Raw genomic sequence first — 22,715 nt, 5'->3', positions numbered from 1 at the left:
CATTTAAGAAGGCATCATATTTGATTTAATTTGATTTGATTTTGTAGCAGTCTGATTTGGATTTGCTGATTATTTAACCTGAAGCCCATGCTATTCTGGGGCTATTTAAAAGACAATTCTAAACCTAATAAAATAACTAAGTTATGTATGTGATAGTATCTGTTAGGATTTAGTTTGTTCATTGTTATTTGTGAGCCATTTTCGTATCACTTAGATGCTTGAATTGGACTGAGTTTTTGAGTTGTAATTGTGAATCACTCGTGAGCTTTAAGTAAGAGTGGATTTTGTCTCATTGGAAATGTGCCTTTTGTTTATTGTTGGAAGTTGTTATCATTGTTGTGTGATTGAAGGGAAGTGAGAAGGGTCTCATATCTAGGAGAGTCTTAGATAGAAATTCCAAGGGTAATGATTAGGTGAGAAGTTTGTAAAACCAGAGGTTGTTTAGAACTTCAAACTAATACTATTATAGTGGATTTCCTTCCTGGCTTGAATGCCCCCAGATGTAGGTGATGTTGCACCAAACTAGGTTAACAATTGACCTGTGTTATTTACTTCCTACTATTTACTTTAACAATGTAATTGTTTGTGTTGCGACAATGTCCTGATCCTGGTACCATGACATCGTATACAACATTTATTATCTGCGTACCAAAATTTCAATTGGCATCAGAGCAGGCACCATGTTTTATTTTGGGTGGCTCTAGGGAGATATTTTCTGGTACTATAGACAAGGAAGGAGGATTTGTCAACAGACCACCTATTATGGATAACACCAACTATGATTATTGGAAGGCGTGTATGATGGATTTTCTAAAATCTATGGATAGAAAAATCTGGAAAGAAGTTATCAAAGGTTGGGAACATCCTGCGGTGTAAGACAAAGATGGGATGGACACAACTAATTTGAAGCCTGAAGAGGACTGGTTTAAGGAAAAAGATAAACGTGCTCTTGGAAACTCCAAAGCCTTGAATTCCTTGCTCAATGGAGTTGACAAAAATATATTCACGTTAATAAATACTTGTACTATGGCCAAAGATGCATGGGAAATCCTCAGAACTACTCATGAAGGCATATAAAAAGTAAAAATGTCAAGACTTCAATTTCTTACCACCAAATTTGAGAATCTCAGGATGTAAGATTATGAGTGTATTCATGATTTTAACATGAGAATTCTTGATATTGACAATTCATCTAGTGCCTTGGGAGAGAAGATGTCAAAGGAGAAGCTTGTTAGAAAAATCCTCAAGTCTTTTCCTAAGAAGCTTGACATGAAGGTCAAAACTATTGGAGAAGCACAAGACATCTGCAACATGAAAGTGGATGAGCTTATTAGGTCACTTCAAACTTTTGAATTGGCTATCAGTGATAGATCTGAAAAAAAGAAAAAAAGCATAACTTTTATCTGCAACACTGATAATGAAGAAGCTCAATGTGACATGGAGAATGATGAAGGGATTTCTAAATCTATTATGCTTCTTGGTAGGCAATTCAGTAAGGTGTTGAAAAAATGGATAGGAAGCAAAGACCAAAAGTCAAGAACATATCATACGACATCGGTAAGAACAATGACTTTCAGAGAAAAGCAAGAACATATGAGAAGACAAATCAAGGAAAAGGTATTCAGTGTAATAGATATAAGGGTTTGGTCACATTAGATCAGAATGTCCCATGTACCTCAAGAAACAAAAGAAGGGCTTCTCTGTTTCTTAGTCTAATGATGATGATTCTGAAGGTGAACCTGATGATGAAACTGCTAAGCATGTTACAAGTTTCACTAGTAGATATGAATCTGATGAAGGTTCATGTGATGAGGATGTCTCTTATGAAGAATTGATTGTATCCTACAGAGAACTGTGTGCCTGAAGTGAAGAGGTTTGCAATATAGGAGAAAAGCAGAAGAGAATCATAGTTCAACTGCAGACTGAAAAAAAGAAACTTGTATATACTATCTCTGACCTTTAAAATGAAGTGACCCTATTGACTTCTAAACTTAAAAACATGAACAAATCCATAAGAATGTTGAACAATGGGTCTGATATGTTAGACAAAATTCTTCAAATTGGGAAAAGGGCTGGAAACTTAACAGGTATAGGTTTTAATCACCTATCTCTAAATGAACACGGAAAAACCCATGTGACAAAATGTATTTCTTCTGAAAGAAAGTATGAGCCCACGATGTCCAATTAAGTATTACAACATCCTTCCAGACATCAGGAAACTCAAACTAAAGTCAAGTTTTTGCCTTGGAAATGTCATTACTGTGGGAAATATGGACATATAAATCCTTTATGTTATAGATTGTATGGTTATCCAAAACATTCGACACATCCTAGGGATAATCATGTGATGATTAGAACTAGAAAGGAGTGGAAACATAAGGCTATTAATACTTGTCTTATAGCCATACTTCTTTTAGAGCTTCATCTAGAGAAGATGGGTACTTTGACAATGGATATTCTAGACATGTGACATGGGTCAAGATGTATTTAGTGGACATTAAGTCTTATTCCACCAGTTTTGTCACTTTTGGTGATGGAGGTAAAGGTGAAATTAAAGGGATAGGGAAGTTAGTGTGTATTGGACTTCCTAGACTTGATGATGTTCTTCTTGTAAAAGGATTGAATGCTAATCTGATCAGCATTAGTCAGTTATGTGATCAAGGTCTAGAAGTCAGTTTCACCAAGTCAAAATGTTTGATTACCAATGAGAAGAATTAAGTTTTAATGAAGGGAGTTAGGTCTAAAGACAACTTCTATTTATGGGTACCACAAGAAACTACTTATTCTTCCACATGTTTAATAGATGAAGTCAAGTTGTGGCACTAGAAGCTGGGACATCTGAATCTCAAAGGTATGGAGAAGATTATGTCTCAAGAAGTTATTAGAGGTATACCAAAACTAGAAATTGAGGAGGGTAAAGTCTGCGGTGAGTGTCAAATTGGGAAGTAAACCAAGATGTCACACCTAAAGTTGCAACATCAGACTACTTCCAAAGTTTTAGAACTTTTTCATATGGACTTAATGGGGCCTATGCAAGTTGAAAGTCTAGGTGGAAATAGGTATTTCTATGTGGTTATTCATGCTTTTCAAGGTTTACTTGGGTGAATTTTACCAAAGAAAAATTAGACACTTTTGAGGTATTCAAATACCTTTGTCAACGCCTTCAAAGAGAGAAGGAAAGCGTGATTGTCAGAATCAGAAGCGACCATGGCAAGGAGTTTGAAAATGCAAGATTTTCTTAATTTTTTTATTAAGAAGGTATTGGTCATGAGTTCTCATCTCCCATCACTCCTCATCAAAATGGAGTTGTAGAACTCAATGAACAAAACATTACAAAAATCAACTAGAGTCATGATTCATGCAAAAAAATCTTCCTTATCATTTTTTGGCTGAAGCAATGAACATTGCTTGCTATATCCACAATCATGTTACTCTAAGAGTTGGTACATCATCTACTCTCTATGAATTGTGGAAATGAAGGAAACCTAGTGTTAAATATTTGCATGTGTTTGAGAGTAAATGCTACATTCTGGATGATCGTGAATAAAGGAGAAAGATGGATCCCAAAAGTGATGAAGGGATATTTATGTGTTACTCTACAAATAACAGAGCTTACATGGTATTTAACTCCACAACCATGGTCATGATGGAATCCATTAATGTTGTGGTTGACGATTCAATTATTGTGAAAGAGACTGATATCAATGAAGATGTTGGAACATCATCTCAGCAGACTGATGCTTCAGAAAATATGGAAGACATTGAGTCTAACAATGGTCTAACAAGGACTAAATTAGATAACCCTTAAACCAACAAAGGCCCCTCTATCAGAATTTAGAAAGATAATCCAAAGGAACTTATTATTGGAAATGTTAATGAACGGATCACCACTAGATCCAGAGATGTGATATCCAATGCTTGCTTTGTCTCAAAGTTTGAACCTAAAAATGTGAAGGAGCTCTTGACTGATGAAATCTAGATCAATGCTATGCAAGAAGAACTAGGCCAATTCAAAAGGAATAAAGTGTGGGACCTAGTTCCTAGGCCTGAATGGATGAATGTTATTGGCACAAAATGGATTTACAAGAATAAATCTGATGAAAATGGAATTGTGACCATAAGCAAGGTTAGGCTTGTTTCTCAAGGATACACTCAAATTGAAGGAGTTAATTTTTTATGGGACTTTTGCACCTGTTGCTCGTCTTGACATGTACTTTGAAATCAACTGTTACTAGTGTCCAACACGGTCTGTTTGACCAACTTGAAAGCACGGAGAGGATTTTCCCCTTTGTAGCTTGTTATGCCCTAGTCTTTAGGGTCTTTGAAGGACTATTTTTGGTAACGGTTATACCATGACATGGCCTAAGACGATTTTCCCCAGTGTCTTACAGTGGTCTATCCCTGATTAATTGGTTCTCAAAACGGTTTACTTTGAATTAACTGATATTTAGAGGTTGGGCATCGCTATACTCTTGAGATTACTTGCCCCTATCTGAGCCTTTTTAGAGATTTCCCAAGATTAACTGAGTATTTAGAAATCACTTGCCTACCTAATCGACTGATGCTTGGAGATTTGTTTTTGATTGACCAGTTCTCATGTCAACATAGTCAATGGGTGCCATGCCCCTAATCAATAGGGTTATGAGGTGGTCTGGATTTCAGTCACCACCAACGAATGTTCAAGTCTCCCTCTGACTGTTATTAGATGAAGGTGACTTATCTAGATGGGGGTGAACAGATCCCAAGTTTAAAAAAATTACAAAAAATGTTTTGAAATTTTTTTAATGGCTAGCGGAAGTTACCCTATGTTTGATGTTGATTCTAACACTTTCTATTCCCTTGATCTGAGCTTGAACAAGTCACCCAACAATACCAATATGATCCATCGTCTCACGCTACTTATTTGTAAGAAACCCTCGTTCTTCAAAGCTTTCACTCGATCGAATCCAAATTGCAAATTATTGTCACCTAAGATTTACCAAGATGGTCCACCGTCTCACACTACTCCTTTCCAAGAAACCCCTGTTCTTCAAAGCTTTCACTTGGTCAAAGCCATCTTGCGTAATCTTGTCCAAAACCTTCAAATCACCAATTGATCTTGAGGGAAACCCCCAACTTGATTTTCTTATTTGAAACCCCCAAAGATCCTCAACCCAATTTACAATTCAACAACCTAAATTTGACGTTATCAACACTGATTCTAGATGGAACCCAGACAAAAACTAATTATGTGTAATTTGTTTGTGTGTATGCATAAAACATATGTTGAAGATGAAGAGAACTCTTTGTATATTCCTGGTTTCGTTTACGATTTTCTCAAAACCACCACCTTTAAATGATGCATGTATATTTTGAAAAATGCATCGTATGTGTCGACCTGTATTGGTATATATATATATATATATATATATATATATATATATATATATATATATATATATATATATATATATATATATATATATGTGTGTGTGTGTGTGTGTGTGTGTGTGTGTGTGTGTGTGTGTGTGTGTGTGTGTGTGTGTGTGTGTGCAAGTTGGAGGCAAAAGGAATGCAAAAGATTTGAAAAAAATAATGAATTTTTTGAAAAATGCATCGTATGTGTCGACCTGTTTAATTCATGTATCGACACATTCGAAGCATGTGTCGACCTGTATTGGTCATGTGTCGACTCATAGAAGAAAATTTTCTTCTATGTGTCGACCTGAAACCCCTTCATAGTCGGCACATAAAGCAAAAGCTACATCCTTTAAAAATAATCCACATGTGCTGACACATACATGCTATGTCTCAACACATAGACCCGCGGGCTTTAAAATGATCCATATGTGTCGGCACATAGCATGTATGTATCGGCATATAGAACTGTTTTTAATGTATGAACCTTTTCTAAACCTTTTCTACACTATTTTAAAAATGTTTTTATGCTTCGTAATACTAAGATACACATTAAGTCTCATAGGATACCGTCCAATATACATAAACGCTAAAGTATCCTAGTTTTGAGATAATAGAAAATACACATAACGGGAAGTTGCACTCACAATTGTTCCTTGTTGGAATTTCCTTAATGCCAAGTACTTACTTGTAGTTAAAATTACTCATTAAAAAATGACAATTATAATGCGATATTCATGCAGGTTTTAAAAAAATCATTTATTGGAATGATAGAGTGGTAGTGTGTGACGAGTGGACCATTAGTCTAAACGCAATGCTGATTTAGCAGTTCAAAGTGTGAAAGATACAACAACAATATGACATCAATATAGAAGACTTAGAAAATCTCTAGGAGTCAGTATACGCAATCTTGTTGTAGTATGCTTTCAAAATAAACCTTTTTTAGGTTAGGTCTTTTGAGGGTTGTAACATGGCCTGGTTCATGGTTTGTGAATCAAAGGATATAAGGCTCAAATTTGTTTTAACCTACCCCTTCTTCGTGATGATCTTCAGTCCTACGTTTGTAAGTTGTAAATGCGCCTAAGAGGGGGGGTGAATTAGGTGGTAAAAAATTTCTTCGATCTTGTTTCCGGTTCTTGGTTATTTTTCGTTTAAATGCTGAAAAATAAATTGCGGAAAGTAAAAGGACATCGGAAATTATAGTGGTTCCCTTCACACTCCGAAGATACTCCACTCCCCTTTCGACTCGAAAGAGATTTCACTATAGTTAGAATTATTGTACAGCCTACTCACACCAACGGTGATGCTTACTATCTAACCTGTAGGTAATCAAGTGTATGAAGAACAATCCTCTTCAACACTTCACTTGTTTCCAACAATCCTGGACAACAAGGTATGATACAAAAATCTGAACTTAATTAAAAATTTGATGATGAATCTTGAATATATTAATCACTTGGATTAATCTTCCCCTTTGGATATCAATCACTCAATGTAGTATACAAGTGTTCAAACCAAATGATATGTATTCTTAGCAAGGTATATGAAGGTTTAATGCAAAGAATACTTTTTTAAGAAAGTTTTTAGACACTTGATAAAAATCTGAGTTTTTATAAGAATGATTAATTGAAAGTGTTTGCAAGAAAGGATGTGGTCATAAAAAATGAGTAATGATGTTTATATATTGCTACAAACACCTTTTTGAAAGAGTATGATGAATGAAAGGATGCCATGATTCAAAGGAATGCAAAGAAAACATTTGAATGAAGAAATGCACCAATCTGCCAAAATTCGGCAGTGGTAACCGGTTACTGCTCGGTGGGTAACCGGTTACTTGCTTCCAACATCCAAAAAAATATTTGAAAAACAATAGTGGTAACCAGTTACTGCTCGGTGGGTAACCGGTTACTAAAGTCCAGTTTTGAAAAATAGAATTTGGCAGAATGTGAAAAATGAAATGCAATACATCCTAATTTTCTATATGAACCAAGATACCATGGAATAAATATTTGAACACTTGTATATCATATTAGTGAAAGTTTTAGATATACCAATGATGATACTTGATCCATTGAAATGATATACTTCACTTGAATCTTTACTCGACTTCAATTCACTTCAAGTCTTTGACAACTTTTTGATCCTTTCACATGAGAATTGTTTAGAGATGTTGTAATCATCAAAATCATCAAGAAGCCATGACTTCACAATCTCCCCCTTTTTTGATGATGACAACTCACTACTTGAAAGTTGATTCTAAACTTGTTTCTCTAATCCAAGGATATATCCCCCTATGCAAGTGCTCCCCCTTTCTTTTGGAATATGAGCAAAGCTTTGGAAATGTGTATCTTTCCTACAAAATGTTAGAGAAACAAAAACAGCAAGCAATTCTTCTCCCCCTTTGTCATTAGCAAAAAGATTGGGAAAAAACTTGATAAAAAACAGTCATACATTCACAAACATGATAACCAAGGTTGTCTTTGTCGTTGTTGAGGACAAAGCACTTACACCCGAAAATATGAAAGAAAGAAATATTTGGTTCTCTCCCTTTGAAAAGTTCATAAGGGGTTTTCTTGAGAATAGGCCGAATATTAACACGGTTACTTACAAAACATGTCGTGCTCACCGCATCCGCCCAAAAATACTTAGGAAGATTTGAATCCCTTAGCATTGTCCTTGCAAGTTCTATTAATGACCATTTCTTCCTTTCTATGACACCATTTTGTTGTGGAGTTCTTGGTGCGGAGAAGTTGTGTGATATTCCATGTTCTTCACAAAATTCTTCGAATGAGGCATTTTGGAATTCTCCTCCATGATCGCTTCTAATGGAGATAATTGAAAGAGACTTCTCATTTTGAATTTGCTTGGCATACTTCTTGAATGCTTTGAAGGCATCACTTTTCTGAACTAAAAATAATGTCCAAGTATATCTAGAGAAATCATCAACAATAACTAATGCATAAACGTTACCTCCGAAGCTTTTTGTTCTTGATGGACCAAAGAGATCCATGTGCAACAATTGCAGTGGCCTAGTTGTGGACACCACATTCTTGGAAATGAAAGTTGACTTAGTTTGCTTTCCTTTTTGACAAGCACCACACAACCCATCTTTGATGAATTTGATCTTCGGCAATCCAATGACTAAGTCATGCTTGATCAATTTATTCAAGTGCTTCATATGAATATGAGCAAACCTCTTGTGCCATAACCATGATTCATTGTTGTTTGCCAAGAGACACCTAACATTCAAAGACAAGTTATCTAAAGAGATTCGAAATATATTATTAACTCTTTTAACTTTTAGCATAACTTCATGAGTAACTTCATTTTCAATCAAACATTCATCTTTAGTGAAGTTGACTTTGAAACCTCGGTCACACAATTGGCTAATGCTAAGGAGACTATGCTTTAGACCTTCTACAAATAGGACATCTTCTATAGTTGTTGAAGGCGGTGAACCAATGATGCCTACGCCAAGGATTCTTCCTTTGTTGTTGTCACCATAAGTAACATATCCTTTGGCCTTAAGCGTTAGATGTGAAAATTTGTTTAAGTCACCCGTCATGTGCCTTGAACACCCACTATCAAGATACCATTGATTTGAGGAGGTCTTCAAGCATACCTACAAAACAGAGTTAAGTTTTATTAGGTACCCAAATTGCTTTGGGTCCTCCAAAGTTAGTTCCTTTCTTAACCCATACATAATGGCCTTGAGCAACACTAAAGTTTCTAACATAACATGCATTAGGAGTATGACCTTTAATACCACAATATAAACATGTAGGCTCAAAGTTGCTTTTATATCTAGGGGAATAAGATTTCTATTTATAATAAGATTTGTTCCTTTTCCTATTATTATATTGATGAACCACTTTAGGCTTGTTACTTTTATCTAAAGGAATTTGTTCTTTAGCTTTTACAAAAATGGTCTTGTTAGAAGTTTGTTTAGCAAAATTTGAATAATCTAAACCACTTTTATCATTTGAGTATCTTTGACTACTAAGAACATGTTCCAATCCGATTTGACCTTTTTCATATCTTTCAATAACTCTCTTCAATTGAACTATTTGAAAAGCAAGTGACTCACATTTAGTGCATGCAAAATTCTTGATTAATTCTTCCTTTTCATCTTTGAGATTATTTTTCATTTTCTCAATATTTTCTTCCAAAGTTGATATTTGTTTTTTTTGAGATGAAATGGTTTTGTATAGAATTTTGCATTCACTTAAAAGTTCATCAATTGCTCCTTGAGCATCATTATCAAAAATTGAAAAGTTACTACTAACCTTTGTGAGCAAATTCTTTACTTTGAATAAGTTTTGAATGATAGAAAATTGTGTGATCATTGTCTAATTGTTGGTTGTGCATTATTTCGCATGTTTCATTTGTGTTTTTAGCCTATAATATTGTTTCGTGTCTATACATAAAGATCCACATTGATACAATTCTTTAAAGAACTCATAAAAACTGTTTTGTGTTAGCATGTATCAATACATGTTCTTTTGTATCGATACATACGCCTGTTTTAAATCACAAAATGTTTTTGGTTCAGTATGTATCGATCCATACGAGCCTTGCATCGATACATAAACTTATTTTAAATCACAAAACGCTTTTGCTTCAGTATGTATCGATCCATACAAGCCTTGCATCGATACATAAACTTGTTTTAAACCACAAAACACTTTTACTTCAGTATGTATCGATCCATACGAGTCATGTATCGATACATGGCCAGTTAAAATGCCCCATGCATCGATCCATACGAGACTTGCATCAATACATGATTTGTTAAAATGCTCTATGTATCGATACATACGAGTTTTGCATTGATACATGCTTACTCTATTTCTCTAAAATAAATCAAAGTTACAGTATGTATCGATGCATAACCTTTTGTATCAACACATAATTCTGTTTTGTCTACTAACAGCTCCTGTCTTTCATATATAAGAAGTATTTTGACAGCAGTAACAAGTACGAATTCTGAGAGGGAAAAACAGTTGAAATACCAATCAAAGGAGTGTGTAGCAGCAATTGTTTTGAGCAGTTAGAAACCTGAAAGAGACTTCATCTTCTCCATCTTCTCAATCTCTTTTCTTCAAGAACATCAACACATAATCATTCTTGTTCTTTGGATTAAAGGATCAACGAGATAACGTTCAGTGGTACGATCAAGGATATAGCTGAGGTGTTCAGTGGAACGATCGAGGATCTAGCTGAGTTGAAGATTGAAGGGGGTTTCGAGGAAAAACCAATTGGTTTGTCCTTCAAGAACTGGAGTATTCTTGCGGGTTTGTCAGTCACGTTTGCAGAACAGATTCAGCCGCAGCGTTGCGTTTGGAAATCGGGGGATTTCGCAAATAGGTCGTGGAACCGGTGAATTGTTTGCAATTTCTTGCAGGAAATTCTTGATCGAGCTCAGATCAAGTGGAGGTTTCATACAAGAAGAAGTTCTTGGGATTTAGAATTTTGTCTTTGTATTGTAACCTTGTATCAACGAATTCGGCATTATTTATAATTACAGTTCTCAATTTCATTTGAAATTGAGAGGGAGACGTACCCACACGCGAGGACGACGTGGGGAACTTCCTTACCAAATCTCTGCGTATCGTATTCTTTCCTTATCTCTCTTTCCGTTTTCATCAGTTTTGTAATATCAGTTAGTGTGTTGTGGCTGTACTTTTTGCGATACAATAGTGGCAAGAAAACTTCTTTAACTAAAGTCCACCATTGTTCATCATTGATCACATACACACCAACTGTTTGACAAAGCTGTTAGCTGAGTTTTATTCATTGGAAATAGAATTTAGTGATAAGTGCATTTGATTTAGTTTGATTCTGGTGTTAATAATCTTTATCGTTCTAATTCAAATCCAGCAATAAATTCGCGTGTTCGGTTTTCTAGTAGCGGTTCAGAATAGACGGAAGTCGATTCGGGACTGAAATTTTCCGCTAAATTTCGATAACTCTGATAAAACTTTAAATCCGTTTATTTTCAAAGAGGTGATCTATTCACCCCCTCCCCCTCTCGATCACTAGCCACACCGTCTAACAAGTGGTATCAGAGCGCCGGTTCGCTGGTGCTCTGTGGCTGCCTGTAACGATATGGATTCTGAACCAAAGGGGGCGTATAATAGAGCGCCTATTTTCAACGGTGAAAATTACGGCTACTGGAAAGACTGCATGCGAGTTCATATAAATTCTGTGGATAGGCTAGTATGGGCTGCCATTGAAAATGGTCCTTTTCAAATTACTATGACAAATGCGGCTGGCGCCATAGTTCCTAAACCAGAAGCTGATTGGAACGAGAAAAATGAGAAAAAGTGGTCGTGTGATTGGAAAGCTCGAAATATGCTAATTTCAGCACTTGGTGTTGATGAGTATTATCGAGTATCCCATTGCACGACAGCTAAAGAAATGTGGGATGCCTTAGAAGTTGCCCATGAGGGTACTACTGAAGTAAAACAGTCCCGTATTAACACACTTAATCAAGAGTTTGAGCTCTTTCGCATGAAACAAGGAGAATCTATCTCCGACATGCAAAAGAGATTCACTCATCTCACTAATAGGTTGAATGCACTTGGAAAACCTGTTTCCAATGAAATTGCTACTAATAAAATTCTGAGGTGTCTTAGCAGGGAATGGCAACCTAAAGTAACATCTATTAAGGAAGCCAACGATCTAACGACACTTTCGATTACAACTCTGTTTGGAAAGCTGGAAGAACATCAGCAAGCACTAGAAAGTCTTGAAAAGTTTGAGAACAAAAGTAAGAAGGAAAAGGAGAAGAAGAGAGACAAAGAGGGAGAGAAGAAGCCAATAGCTCTTGTGGCCTCTAGCTCTAAGTCCTCACGTAAAGAGCAAAGTGACAATGATTCAAGTAGTGACAAAGATTCGGATGATGAGGAAATGGGACTGTTTGTAAGGAGATATAATAGATTCATTCAAAAGAACGGAGTCAAGCATTCCGACAAAAATCTCATGAAGTTTCGAAGACAATCTACAGATTCAAAACAGGAAGAAAATAAGAAGAGTAGAGGAAGATGATCTTGTTTTAATTGTGGTAAATCTGGACACTATAAAACAGACTGTCCTATGAAGTATAAGGATCAAGGAAAAGCTCCACCAAAAGGGTACAGCAAACAAAGAAGAGCTTACATTGCATGGGAAAGTGACAGTGATTCATCAAGCACACAAAATTCAAGTGATAGTGATGAAACCGCAAATCTGTGCCTTATGGCTCACACCAGAAATTTGTCCTACCACAAGAAGAAAATCAATGATAAAAAGGTAAAACAAGCCTACTATAATAACTTCTCTTCTATGACTTTTGCTGAACTAAAAATAGCTTTTGAAAAACTGCATAATGAAGCTGTAGATGCTTTTAAAAGATTATCTTCCGATAAACAAAATTTTTCTTTTCTGGAAGGTAAAGTATACAAAGCTGAAAATGATTTAGAATCGTTAAAAGCTAGTATTGCAGAAAATTCAAAAGATATTGACATTGATGGATGTAGTAAAGTTAGGTATTGTGACGCTTGTCATATTTGGCAAAGAGAGGTAAACACTCTCAAGGTCAAATTAGAAAAAGCGTTACAACCTAAGGTTACTTATGCCGTTGACTCTAGGTTGTTTAAGAAGTCATTAAATCCGCCATATGCAAAATACTCTTTTATTCCAAAGGATTTAATGAACAAGAATAAACAAACACATCATCATGGTTTATGTCATTATTGTTGTCATGCTGGCCATACCATTGAGAAATGCAAGTTTAGGAGATTTCTTGTTCCTAAAGGTATTTATCAATGGAAGCCAAAAGGCAACCATGTTAGCACTTACCCACTTGGACCCAATGAAAATTGGGTACCAACTTCTCTCTTTTGATATTGTAGGATGAGTGCCTTGCTTCCGTAGATAGGAGATGGTTTCTTGACAGCGGTTGCTCAAGGCACATGACCGGTGACATATCACTTTTTATAGACTTCAAAGCAAAGAAGAAGGGATATGTTACTTATGGAGACAATAACAAAGGAGCTATACTCGGCAAAGGTAGTGTAGGTAATCCCTCTACCACTACTATTTCTGATGTCCATTTAGTAGAGGGGCTTAAACACAATTTGTTAAGCATAAGTCAATTGTGTGACAAGGGCTATAAAGTCTCTTTCACAAAAACTTGCTGCATAATTGAACATGATGAACAGAATATTGTGTTTAAGGGAGTAAGAGTAAATAATATCTATATGCTCGACCTGTTTGATGTATCTTGAACAAGTACTAAATGTCTAGTGACCTTGAATGATGATTCTTGGCTTTGGCATAGACGTTTAGCGCATGTTAATTTCGATTTGCTTAATAAGGTTGTATCTAAGGATCTAGTAGTCGGTCTTCCAAAAATAAAATTTTCAAAAGACCACCTATGTGACGCGTGCCAAATGGGAAAGCAAACGAGGGTCTCTTTTAAATCTAAAAATATAATTTCAACTTCACGACCGCTTGAGCTTCTCCATATGGATCTCTTTGGACCTTCTAGGACAAAGAGCTTAGGTGGAAATTATTATGGTTTTGTAATAGTTGATGACTACTCTAGATTTACTTGGACTATATTCCTTCATAGCAAAGATGAAACCTTTTCTGCTTTTAAGAATTTTGCAAATCTGTCCCAAAACAAAATGAATTCCAAAATAGTTACAATTCGTAGCGATCATGGTGGTGAATTTCAAAACTATCACTTTGAGAAGTACTGTGACAAGTATGGTATTGAGCATAACTTTTCAGCTCCTCGAACTCCACAACAAAATGGCGTTGTGGAGTGTAAAAATCGTGTTTTAGAGGAGTTGGCAAGAACAATGCTAAATGAGGGTGGATTACCAAAATACTTTTGGGCTGATGCTGTTAGCACAGCTTGTTATGTTTTAAACAGGATCTTAATTCACCCTATTTTAAATAAAAATCCTTATGAACTTTTAAAAGGAAGCAAACCAAACTTGTCACATCTTCACGTATTCGGTTGTAAGTGTTTTGTATTGAATAATGGTAAGGAAAATATTGGGAAGTTTGATGCAAAAGCGGATGAAGGTATCTTTCTTGGATACTCACTTTCAAGTAAAGCATATAGAGTATATAATAAGTGTTTACTTACTGTTGAAGAATCTGTTCATGTTTCTTTTGATGAGTCTTATCCGAAAAGTGTCGGAAAAGGTATTTCTTTTGATGACGCAGGTGTATCTACAGAAGACATACTCAAGGAAGCAGTTAAGGAAACTGGTCAGTCCAGAACAGCTGCCCATGAGAAGGAGGAAGATACTAGTCATGAAGAAGATGAGGAAGAAAGGACAGCTGAAGTGAATGACCTTCCACTAGCCTGGAAATCTTCAAAAGACCATCCTATCGACAACATCTTGGGAGATATTTCAAAGGGAGTAATGACTCGTTCTAAGATAAGTAATTTTTGTTCTCACTTCGCGTTTGTCTCACAAGTAGAACCTAAAAATGCCAAAGAGGCCTTGATTGATGAATTTTGGCTAATGGCCATGCAAGAAGAGCTTAATCAATTTAAACGAAATGACGTTTGGGAACCTGTCCCTCGTCCGCGAGATCATCATATCATAGGTACTAAATGGGTTTTTAGAAATAAGCTTGATGAAAACAAAGTGATAACTAGGAACAAGGCACGCTTAGTAGCATAAGGGTATAACCAAGAGGAGGGCATAGACTATGAGGAAACTTATGCTCCAGTTGCTCGCCTTGAAGCTATACGTCTCTTGCTTGCCTATGCGTGTTCTAACAATTTTAAGCTTTACCAAATGGACGTAAAGAGTGCTTTTCTAAATGGTGTCATAAATGAAGAGGTATATGTCTCACAACCTCCTGGTTTTGAGAATGTTGAAAATCCAGATTATGTTTACAAATTAAAACGAGCTTTATATGGTCTTAAACAAGCCCCTCGGGTTTGGTATGAAAGACTTAGCAAATTTCTAATTGATCATGGATATTCAAGAGGTAAAGTGGATAATACTCTCTTTATTAAACACAAGGGAAAGAACATCCTTTTAGTTCAAGTTTATGTAGACGACATAATTTTTGGTTCAACTAACATAGACTTGGTCGAAGAATTTTCTAAGGTTATGCAGGGTGAATTTGAGATGAGTCTCATGGGGGAGCTGAACTACTTCCTAGGACTGCAGATAAAGCAACTTGATGAGGGTACAGCAGTATGTCAAACAAAATACTGCAAAGAACTACTCAAGCGCTTTGGAATGAATAACTCAACATCAATTGACACCCCTATGCCTACCAACGGAAATCTGGATAAGGATGAGCATGGTAAGTGTGTAGATGTCAAAAAGTTCAGAGGTATGATTGGATCTCTTCTGTATCTTTCTGCTTCTAGACCTGACATCATGTTTAGTGTTTGTATGTGTGCACGATATCAATCAAATCCTAAGGAATCACATCTAAAAGTTGTTAAGCGCATATTTAGATATCTTCATGGAACACCTAAATATGGGCTTTGGTATTCCAAAGGAAGTGATTGTAGTTTAGTAGGTTACTCCGATTCTGATTTTGCTGGCTGCAAATCAGATAGGAAAAGCACAAGTGGTACATGTCACCTGTTTTCAAACTCCTTGGTAAGTTGGCATAGCAAAAAGCAGGTATCTGTGGCTTTGTCAACTGCAGAGGCTGAATACGTTGCAGCCGGTAGTTGTTGCGCTCAGATTTTGTGGCTAAAGCAACAACTACAAGACTTTAACATTCAACTCAAACGTATTCCAATAAAATGTGACAACACTAGTGCCATAAACCTTACTAAAAACCCTGTTTTACACTCACGCACTAAACACATAGAGATTAGACATCACTTTCTTCGCGACCATGTTGAAAAAGAAGACGTTGTATTTGAGCATGTTGATTCTAAAAATCAGCTTGCTGATATATTCACTAAACCTTTGGCAACGGAACCGTTCTTCAACATTCGTCGTGAATTAGGGATCTTAGATCTTTCTCAATTGATGTCTTAAGAATGTTTGTTCTTATTTATATTATGCCTCACCTTGGTTGATGAGATTTGTTTTAGATGTCATTTATACCTCACAAGATTACGTCAACAAAGTTAATATCACTCCTTTCTATAATTCTTTTACAACTATGTGATTGTGTATGTTAGAACAAAATTCCTCACTCTCGTTTATGTGAATTTCTTTGCATATAGTGTTTGAACATTAAAATCTTATTTGTGAATCATACTTGGGCATAATTATCATGACATACTTCATAATGCATATCCATACTGCATAAAATTAATTAAAAATTTGGTGTAGCATCAGTATGTATCGATACGAACATGTATGTATCGATTCATGTCTTTCTCATTTCAAATCTGTCAAAACTGGATTAAATGCATTTTTTTCTCACTCATGGATCGACACTGCACCTTATATGTCTTGGCTTATGTAAATGGTAAACACTTTCTAATGGTTAAATGCTTATTTCCTTCTGCTTACTTCCGGTGTTATTGCCCTTATTTGTCATTCTTTGTGAGTGATTCTTTACTTTGTAAGCTTCATTCTCTGTGATTGTTAGCTTACTTATCATTTTTGTTGTGTCCTGCTACATGTTGCCTTGATAAAACTGTTTTTTTTCTTCTTTTTGATGTTGACAAAGGGGGAGAAATGCATATGTGGTTGACAGACATGCACAAACTCAGGGGGAGTATCACACATCTTGCTATAAATTTGCCATCATCAAAAAGGGGGAGTTTGTGAGCAAATTCTTTACTTTGAATAAGTTTTGAATGATAGCAAATTGTGTGATCATTGTCTAATTGTTGGTTGTGCATTATTTCGCATGTTTCATTTGTGTTTTTAGCCTATAATATTGTTTCGTGTCTATACATAAAGATCCACATTGATACAATTCTTTAAAGAACTCATTAAAACTTTTTTGTGTTAGCATGTATCAATACATGTTTTTTTGCATCGATACATACGCCTGTTTTAAATCACAAAACGTTTTTGGTTCAGTATATATCGATCCATACGAGCCTTGCATCGATACATAAACTTATTTTAAATCACAAAACGTTTTTGCTTCAGTATGTATCGATCCATACAAGCCTTGCATCGATACATAAACTTGTTTTAAACCACAAAACACTTTTACTTCAGTATGTATCGATCCATACGAGTCATGTATCGATACATGGCCAGTTAAAATGCCCCATGCATCAATCCATACGAGTCTTGCATCAATACATGATTGGTTAAAATGCTCTATGTATCGATACATACGAGCTTTGCATCGATACATGCTTACTCTATTTCTCTAAAATAAATCAAAGTTACAGTATGTATCGATGCATAACCTTTTGTATCAACACATAATTCTATTTTGTCTACTAACAACTTATGTCTTTCATATATAAGAAGTATTTTGACAGCAGTAACAAGTACGAATTCTGAGAGGGAAAAACAGTTGAAACACCAATCAAAGGAGTGTGTAGCAGCAATTGTTTTGAGTAGTTAGAAACCTGAAAGAGACTTCATCTTCTCCATCTTCTCAATATATTTTCTTCAAGAACATCAACACATAATCATTATTGTTCTTTGGATTAAAGGATCAACGAGATAACGTTAAGTGGTACGATCAAGGATCTAGCTGAGGTGTTCAGTGGAACGATCGAGGATCTAGCTGAGTTGAAGATTGAAGGGGGTTTCGAGGAAAAACCAATTGGTTTGTCCTTCAAGAACTGGAGTGTTCTTGCGGGTTTGTCAGTCACGTTTGCAGAACAGATTCAGCCGCAGCGTTGCGTTTGGAAATCGGGGGATTTCGCAAGTAGGTCGTGGAACCGGTGAATTGTTTGCAATTTCTTGCAGGAAATTCTTGATCGAGCTCAGATCAAGTGGAGGTTTCATACAAGAAGAAGTTCTTGGGATTTAGAATTCTGTCTTTGTATTGTAACCTTGTATCAACGAATTCGGCATTATTTATAATTACAGTTCTCAATTTCATTTGAAATTGAGAGGGAGACGTACCCACACGCGAGGACGACGTGGGGAACTTCCTTACCAAATCTCTGCGTATCGTATTCTTTCCTTATCTCTCTTTACGTTTTCATCAGTTTTGTAATATCAGTTAGTGTGTTGTGGCTGTACTTTTTGCGATACAATAGTGGCAAGAAAACTTCTTTAACTAAAGTCCACCATTGTTCATCATTGATCACATACACACCAACTGTTTGACAAAGCTGTTAGCTGAGTTTTATTCATTGGAAATAGAATTTAGTGATAAGTGCATTTGATTTAGTTTAATTCTGGTGTTAATAATCTTTATCGTTCTAATTCAAATCCAGCAATAAATTCGCGTGTCCGGTTTTCTAGTAGCGGTTCAGAATAGACGGAAGTCGATTCGGGACTGAAATTTTCCGCTAAATTTCGATAACTCTGATAAAACTTTAAATCCATTTATTTTCAAAGAGGTGGTCTATTCACCCCCCCCCCCTCTCGATCACTAGCCACACCGTCTAACAACCTTATCGTCTTCATCGTCGGAATGATGTGATGCCATCAATGCTAGATTTGCGCTTTGATCACTATCGGAATCCGATGAAGAACTTTTTGCACCAAAATATTTTCCTAGTCTATTTACAAGAAGCATAAAGTTTTCGTCCTCTTCGGGATTGTCTTCTTTCTTCACAACTTTGGAATCAACTTTTAAGGCAATGCTCTTGGATTTCTTCTCTTGGACCTCATGTTTCTCCAATAGTCCAAGTTCTGTCTCATATTCTTGAAGCTTTCCGAATAAAGTAGCGGATGTCATTGTTGATAAACTTTTCTTTTCAGAAATCGCCGTCACTTTGGGTTGCCATTCTCTTGTTAAAGACCTAAGCACTTTAAGATTAAGTTCATCATTAGTTAGTGTCTTACCAAGTGCTTTCCAGTGATTTGTCAAATGCACGAATCTTTTTTGCAAGTCGAGGATTGATTCTCCCGGTTGCATTCGGAATAACTCGTACTCTTGACTTAACGTGTTCAATCTAGATCTCTTGACTTCGGTCGTTCCTTCGTGAGTTTCTACAAGAGTATCCCATATTTCCTTTGTCGTTGTACATGTTGAGACGCGGAAGAATTCATCCATTCCAAGTGCACTTTGTAAAATATTAAACGCCTTTTTATCATAGAGAACCCTTTTCTTATCATCATCATCCCATGATCCTTGTGGCTTTGTTGAACTAGCACCGTTGACAACCGTTGTAGGAATAAAAGGACCATTTTGAATCGCCTCTCATATGTCACTTCCTTGTGTTTCTAAATGTGCCTTCATACGGATTTTCAAAAAGTCGAAATATTGACCGGAAAACAAAGGAGGCTTGTTACTACTACCACCATCTTTAAATACACGATCATTGTTTTCGGAAGCCATCTGAATCTTTAGGAACAAGTTACCTATAACTTTCTCTGATACCAAATGTAAGTTGTAAATGCGCCTAAGAGGGGGGGTGAATTAGGTGGTAAAAAATTTCTTCGATCTTGTTTCCGGTTCTTGGTTATTTTTCGTTTAAGTGCTGAAAAATAAATTGCGGAAAGTAAAAGGACACCGGAAATTATAGTGGTTCCCTTCAAACTCCGAAGGTACTCCACTCCCCTTTCGACTCGAAAGAGATTTCACTATAGTTAGAATTATTATACAGCCTACTCACACCAATGGTGATGCTTACTATCTAACCTATAGGTAATCAAGTGTATGAAGAACAATCCTCTTCAACACTTCACTTGTTTCCAACAATCCTGGACAACAAGGTATGATACAAAAATCTGAACTTAATTAAAAAGTTGATGATGAATCTTGAATATATTAATCACTTGGATTAATCTTCCCCTTTGGATATCAATCACTCAATGTAGTATACAAGTGTTCAAACCAAATGATATGTATTCTTAGCAAGGTATATGAAGGTTTAATGCAAAGAATACTTTTTAAAGAAAGTTTTTGAACACTTGATAAAAATCTGAGTTTTTATAAGAATGATTAATTGAAAGTGTTTGCAAGAAAAGAGGTGGTCATAAAAAATGAGTAATGATGTTTATAAATTGCTACAAACACCTTTTTGAAAGAGTATGATGAATGAAAGGATGCCGTGATTCAAAGGAATGCAAAGAAAACATTTGAATGAAGAAATGCACCAATCTGCCAAAATTCGTCAGTGGTAACCGGTTACTGCTCGGTGGGTAACCGGTTACTTGCTTCCAACGTCCAAAAAAGTATTTGAAAAACAACAGTGGTAACCGGTTACTGCTCGGTGGGTAACCGGTTACTGAAGCCCAGTTTTGAAAAATAGAATTTGACAGAATGTGAAAAATGAAATGCAATACATCCTAATTTTCTATATGAACCAAGATATCATGGAATAAATATTTGAACACTTGTATATCATATTAGTGAAAGTTTTAGATATACCAATGATGATATTTGATCCTTTGAAATGATATACTTCACTTGAATCTTTACTCCACTTCAATTCACTTCAAGTCTTTGACAGCTTTTTGATCTTTTCACATGAGAATTGTTTAGAGATGTTGTAATCATCAAAATCATCAAGAAGCCATGACTTCACAACGTTCAGTTAATTCAACACACACATTCAACTTCCAAGAGAGTTTGATGGTGTAAGAGTGAAGATGATGATTCAATATTTTCTTGAAATGGAAGTCACCTTGTTTTGTTTTTTTCATGGATGTCGGTGACCCTTTGATTCTTGAAGTGGTGGTCACCGAATCTTGTTTTGTTTTTTTTGGCTGGGGATTTATGCAACCTCTTTTGATTGATGTTTTTTTTATTTTTGATCCCTAATTTTTTCCTTGACCTTTTTTTCAAATCTTTTAGTCCACCGGGATTGCCCTCATTTTTTCCTAAGCCACCTCCTTGGGTGTCCAACTTAGTAGGCTTTCTTTTTATTTTTATTTTTTTTTCTTTTGGCTTGGAAAGGCTTCTGACTGCCATGTTATTGGTCATTGAAGAACAACCAACATAACTTATGGATTTTACGTGAGTTCTTCGACACTTCAGGACGTGTGTGAAGAATACCATTTGTTTAATCCCTATATGGGATGTTTCTCTTGCAATTTGAATGCGTAGTAAGATTAACTAAACACTGCCCTGCACCGAGTTAAAGGTAAGTGGTTTTAGATCTGAAAGTAACACCTACTTATAGACTCAAAGTGGTTAAATAGGGATTAAATCCTCATCTCTTCAGTGTTTGGGGATTTGAAACAATGCATGTACATCATCAGCATGATTTTATCTGAAAGTATACCTTTAGCAATTTGGGTATTTTTGTTTTCATCATTCTCCCTCCAGTATTTTATAAAAAAATGATTTGAGTAGAAAGTCTCTACATGTGTCTGCATTAATGGTTAGAGAGATGAACTTGATTGAGCAGTTCATAGATTTTAGCTTGGCGTGTGAGATGACTCTGCAGATGTGATGTTATGTATGCTAAAGTTGAATAACGAGATTCTAAAAGAGATCAGAGAAGGTTAGAAATCATACTTGGGATTGATTGATCTGTTGGTATTAATTAATCAAGGTAAAGAAGTAGGTTTCAGAGTTGATGAGAATGAAGTTATGAGATTCCAAGATAGAGTTTGTGTGTCGGATTTTCCAGAGCTTAAGAAGAGAATTCTTCAGGAAGGTCACAAGAGTGGTTTGAGTATTCATCTCGGTGCTACGAAGATGTATCAAGATCTTAAGAAGATGTTTTAGTGGTATGGTATGAAGAAGGATGTGGTCAATTTTGTGTATTCTTGTTTGACTTATCAGAAGTCGAAGACCGAGCATCAAAAATTATCTAGGTTGATGCAACCTTTGAGTATTCCTAAGTGGAAGTGAGATATCATTTGTATCGAGTTTTTGGAGGTTTTTCCGAAGACAAAGAAGATAAGTGATTTGATTTAGGTTGTTGTGGATAGAATAAACAATTCATCTCATTTTATTTCGGTAAAGATGAGTTACCCATTACAAAAGCTAACAGATGTGTACATGAGTGAGATTGTGAAGCTTCATGGTACTCCTTCGAGTATTGTTTCAGATCGGGATCTGAGGTTCACGTCAAGGTTTTGGGAGAGTTTGCAGGAAGCCTTGGGAACCAATTTAAGGTTGAGTTCTTCCTACCATCCACATACTTACGGCCAAACAAAAAGGACTATCCAATATTTGAAAGTTTTTATTAAGAGCTTGTGTTTTGGAACAAGGAGGTAATTGAGATAGTTACTTGTCATTGATCGAGTTCACATATAAAAATAGTTACCATTCTAGTATTT

Source organism: Lathyrus oleraceus, chromosome 5 (genome assembly GCF_024323335.1).
Source record: "Lathyrus oleraceus cultivar Zhongwan6 chromosome 5, CAAS_Psat_ZW6_1.0, whole genome shotgun sequence".
NCBI classification, from domain to species: Eukaryota; Viridiplantae; Streptophyta; class Magnoliopsida; order Fabales; family Fabaceae; genus Lathyrus; species Lathyrus oleraceus.
This window is presented reverse-complemented; position numbering follows the sequence as displayed.